The 5,922-nt window shown below is 32.4% G+C and overlaps 1 pseudogene; it reads right to left on the reverse strand.

Annotated features, from left to right (window-relative positions):
• Positions 1-3,297: 3,297 nt before the first annotated feature.
• Positions 3,298-4,300, reverse strand: LOC143556504 (protein VACUOLELESS GAMETOPHYTES-like; annotated as a pseudogene).
• Between the last annotated feature and the right edge of the window lie 1,622 nt (positions 4,301-5,922).

Below are 5,922 nucleotides of genomic sequence, written 5' to 3' on the forward strand. Positions count from 1 at the left end.
GCCACCAGTGCTCCAATCTCTCTTTCTCTCTTCGTAACTCGCTCTCTCTGCTCTCTTTCTCTCTCCGTCTCTCTCTCTCGCTCGCTCTCTCTCTTCCCGCCTCTCTTCTCTCTCCCCGTCCCCCTTTCTCTCTCTCTGTTCCGTTTTCGACGTGCCTCCGACAGTTTCTGTTTCTTTGTCTCCGGCGGGTTCGACTCGGTTCTTTCCCGATGTAGATCCACGACCTCTTGGTTGGTTGGTTGGTACGTTAGTTGTTGAACTAGAGGTCACGGGTTTCGAGTCTCATCCTAGATCGGTTTTGGTGTTATTTTTATACTTAACAAATTTCGGTTGCTATTAGTACTAATATTATTACATAAAAATTATTATTAGTATTAATATGTTAAACTTACTATTATATGTATTCATCATTACTATTATTATTAGTATTATTATTCTTATAAATATTAAAGTTGTTATTATTATTAATAAAAATCATATTATCATTATATATTAATATTATATTTTTATCATTAATTATTAACAATAATATTGTTATATTTATTTTGTGAACTCGGTTAGAAGTCGAACCAACATGAAGGGTGGTATCATTATTTACTATCAATATTATTTATTATTATTATTATTATTATTATTATTATTATTATTATTATTTTTATCATCAACATTTTAATTAACACTAAGATCGTTATTCTTTAACTATCATTATTAGTATAATACTATATTAGTATTATTAATAATAACTATTGTTATTATTATTATCATCATTATCTTATATATATATATAACATATCTTTTTAGAAATATTATTATTATTACTATCATTATCATTAACAATATTATTATAAACTTGATTATCAATTCATTTTTATAAAACCGAACTCTTGATTTAAACCCGTCATGTTTTATTCAATATTGGGTTAGTTATTTAAAAGCCCAATAAAATAATATTATTTTATTTTAAATTACCAATTAAGTACGAGTCCCTAATCGTTAACAAATTAACCGGTAATCTGATTAACAACCGAACCTTCTTTTCCAATGTTTCAAATGTAATATCAACTAAAGTTCAAGTTCATTAATATATTTTATTTATTCGTTTTCAATTAGCTTTGAAGTCGGATTCGTTCGTTTCGTTTACAAGCTTTATATATGTCGATCACATATTAGTTTCTCAATTCGTCAATCAAGGTGAGTACTTTCATACCCCTTCTTCCATCTTTCGTTTTGGGGTGACATTTCATACTTATCATACTAAATGCTTTATACTTGAATCTTAAACCACAAATATTATTGTATACTTTACTTAGATAAATGCTCGATTTGGTGTTCTATACTTACATGCTTATATGCTTATGTGTTTACCGATTTGGGAAGGTTGATTCATAAATCCGTGACTATCTGGTATTCTCTTATAGCACGGTGCCGTTAATGTATTCTTATTAACGACCTCATGAAATCCTGAATCTATTTATAGACGGTGTTGTTAATGTATTCTTATTAACGACCTCATATAAAAATCCTGAACCATCTGGTATTCTCTTATGGCAGGTGTCGCTAATGTGTTAGCGATCTCATATTATTCATATTGTTGCTTTTATTTATCGTTTTGTATAAAAGTTTTGTGGATTTTTATTACTATATACTTATATGCTCAAACTTATGAATTTCTCACCAACTTTTGTGTTGACAAACTTTATTTTATGAAATGTTACAAGTTTGACTTTTGTTGACTCGAGGACTTGATGAAAACGTTACCAAAACTATTAGGATATTAGTAAAACGAACAATATAATTGCTACTTGTATTCAACTTGTTTGTGTGGACGAGATGTGTTTTTTATTGATCTGTTGAAATAAAACGACTTCAATAAACATTGTCACTTTAAATAGTGTATTGTGTATTTGTCCAATCACGTTGCACCCCGGCATGTTCCGCCGCCTTTGGTCGGGGTGTGACAAATGATCGATTGGAAGAATAAAAAAACTCAGGTAATATTGCATATGTGAACTAGTATACACACATTAACGTTTAATTTACAACCGAAACACACAATAACAACATATGTTGCTTCGGTTATGTGTAATATACTAATAATTCGTGTACTACATATGTGCAATCAGACATATACGAGTTGATATCAACAGAGTGTTACTCGGTTTACAAAATAAAGCACAAACTCAGGTAATATTGCATATGTGAACTGGTATACACATTAACGTTTAATTTACAACCGAAATGCACAATAACAACATATGTTGCTTCGGTTACGTGTAATATACCAATAATTCGTGTACTACATGTGTGCAATCAGACATATACGAGCTAATATCAACAGAATATTACTCAATTTACAAAAAATAAAGCACAAAAAAAGAGAACCGACTACTTATTTTAGTTGATTCGTTGTAATACGAACGAAAGCGTGATGATAACTTACATAGACGATTACCTGATGGTGTTCTTCGGTGTAATTGGCTGATTTTCACGTTGAATCGGACGAATTTTTGCAGCGGATATGAATAAACCCTAGGTTTCTGGACTGGACGATGGTGTGAGATCTGGATAGAGAGAATGCGATATTTGTGAGCAGAGTGTGATATACTTTTAATACCTGATTTGCCCTTTCATATAATACGTATTTTCTTTTCTTTGTTTTTTCTTTTCCCTTTATTTTCAATTTTGATTAAGTGAAATCAATGGATATAAGGAAGTTCTCTAATTCTCTCATTTAGAAGAGTTCTCTCTAGATCCCACCCCTATATATATATATATAGTGCAACTTAATGTTACTCTAAATTTGAATACAAACGACAATGTTTCTACGTATGCTTCGGTATAAATTTGATTCAATACCGAGGTCATATAATGTATGACCAAAACATGCGTGTCAAATATAATATATTTTTTGTTTTCTTTAATGCATTTAAGTTTTTTACAAAGACAACCATATTTCTACATATGTTTTAATGTAAATATTTTATTAACTTTATGTTTTATCAATGTCCTCATTAAAACGCACAGACTAATGTGTATCAATGTTCCCTTCACAAAACACGAGATCATTTACCAGTAAATAAAGAAAAATCAAACATTCATAATCATGGCTCATGTATAATATAGATCTAAAGACATTTGGTAATCATAAACCAACATGCTTCAATTCAGTGGAGATCAACAATCAAGCTAGGCAACGAATCACCAATAAACCACAATGTCACACGATTAAATGTTAAAACACAAAACATAATAACACAAAGTAGACATTGATTTTGAACTCGATTATGGGTACCACCATTAGTAACGATAGTAACGATTAGGATAGTAACCTCTAGTGCCCATTTGCATGGTTTCGATTGCCATTTGATGCACTTGAGTCTGATTCTGCAGTTTGAACATCTCCAACTGAACCGTCAATTCGTCCATTGGCTCTTTCTCCGACGCCTTAGCGGGAACACATTTATAAACATGCATACCATAATCACAACCGGACGTACAATAATACATGCAGTGGTTTTGCGCAATCGGGCCACTACAAACATCACATGTAAACCATGAGAACGGATTCACATGAAGTAATGAAAGCGCGTGTTCATGGTCTTCCCGACGTATGGTTTTTGGCAAATTCGTGCATGACTCATGTGCATCGTAGTCACAAATATCACAACGGTACAATGCACCGTTGGGATCACAATCAGTACCGCACACGTTACATATGTGCGCACCATTTGCGCTAGGTGCCTTTGGGAAATGTTTCAACGGGTGGTTCGGGTGTGATTTGAGTTCGATTAGACTTGGTGAAGAGTTCGGGCTCGGTTGAGGGCTTAGGGAATTGTAAGCACAATGAATGTGGAGATCAAAATCACAAGCGGGACAAGAAAAACAAAAACCCGAACCGGTTTTGTCACACGAGCTGCAAATGAAGGACCCGGTGTGTATGTGGGAAATGGGAATAGCGAGAGGGGGTGATCGGGGTGTGACAGATGGGACAACGATCTTGTTGCGTTGAAGCATTGGTCGTGAAGGTAGAATTTGCATTCGCGGCAGGAGTAGACCGCGGTGCAGGTACAAGGAAAGTTGCAGCCTGTACAAGTGAGTTGTGCATCCTCCAAGCTTTTGTGGAAAGAAAGAGCATGTGGGTGACTAAAGTGTTTGTACCCTTTCATGTTTGTGAAGTTGCAATATTGTAATCTCTAGTTATAAGTTATTTATTGATAATTTCAATCACAATAATAAAAGATTTGGTGCAAAGTCGTCGAAGACTTTGTGTAAAGTCAAATTAGAAATTGCAAAATCACATGGGATATCATCTTAAAAGATTTTACTTAATGTTAAATGTAAAAAGAATCTTTAATTCTTTAGGTTGAATAATTTTCATATTGCATATAAACGAAATATGAAATTAGAGATGTGAAAAGAAAAAATGTTGGATAGTTTTATACATTGACGATGGTGTTTGTGGTTTATTGGCAAAATTAAAACCTTAAACACGTCAAATGATGGGAAGACATTGGGTTCAAGTCCTTCACATACATAAATTTGCCTTTTAATATTATTAGTATATCATTAACAATATTTATTATTATATTTATTTAATAAAAACTTCCTCTGAAAAGACAAGCCATTATTAAATGTATTCTTACTTTTAATTTGAATTTAAACGAGTTCGGTTTGAAACAAGTTATGAACGAATGAGTTTAAGTCAAAACAAATTGTTTTAAAAGTGATCAGAATGAGTTTGGGTCGAAAAAAGTAGCGTGGTCACATTAGAAATTGTCGAAATAAAAAATAATAATGGCAGTTTTAAATTTTCTGTCAACTTTTAACTTTTTTCAGAGTCAAATTCTCGGGTAGTTTGACGTTTTTTGGTGTAGTTTCACCAATAAAAGTCAATGGTCTAAATTTTGATACTACATGTGATAATCGGATATTGAATGTTACTATGCATTCAAGTATTCTTTTTTTTTTAGACCACCCATATATTGTAACGACTATATAAGCCAACCAAGTATATATCCATTTTTGTAAAATAAAAGTTATACTCTTCAAGGTTTCTTTTTCTAACTTAAAGATCCGTGATACGATACAAGCGAATGCTAGAAACCCTAGCGTGATAACCTGCCGTCAATCACCCGAACGACAAGAACAAAACAATTGTTCAAAAGAATTCTTATTATAAAAAAAAAACTTAACCCTCCAATCTATGATTACAATTGTTTAAATAGGAAGAAATAAACATCCAATAAAAAAGAGATAAACATGAAATAAAATCCCCATAATAAAGGAAACGATAAATATTTAAATAAAGATAAATGCATGTAAATGGTTAGACGAGTGCAGATAAACCAGCGGCCCTTCCTAGCCACGAGTTGTTAGGTCGGTTCTAAAACTAACATTCCCTGATGGTTCTTCAAATGTAGCCTTATCCTTATCAATCCGTTTAACAAAAGGGTATAACTAATATTGATATTAATTTTGTTGTTTTTTATAATTGGCTGCATACACTTAACTGAAATCTGGTAAAATCAAAACAGGTGGATATCTGGATGAGAAACTGGTTGGTGTTCATGTAGGTGATAAAAAAATAAATTGATATTGAGATTTTTTATACGGATATTATGCATGCTACTTTGTGAAGAGGACTGACTACTCATCTGTATATCTAATATACAAGGTAAGTTATAGTACTTTAAAATTATAATTTTTAGTAAAAAAAAAATAATTTGTATTACTTTATGTCACACCCCGACCAAAGGCGGAACATGCCGGGGTGCAACGTGATTGGACAAATACACAAGACACTATGTAAAGTGACAATATTGAATCAACTCATTGATTTCATAAATCAATAATCAACACATCTCGCTCACACAAACAAACTGAATACAAGTAACATTTATATTGTTCGTTTTACTAATACCC

Source organism: Bidens hawaiensis, unplaced genomic scaffold (genome assembly GCF_021521415.1).
Source record: "Bidens hawaiensis isolate Kalapana, Puna unplaced genomic scaffold, B.hawaiensis_p1.1 tig00018597_1, whole genome shotgun sequence".
Taxonomy (NCBI): Eukaryota; Viridiplantae; Streptophyta; class Magnoliopsida; order Asterales; family Asteraceae; genus Bidens; species Bidens hawaiensis.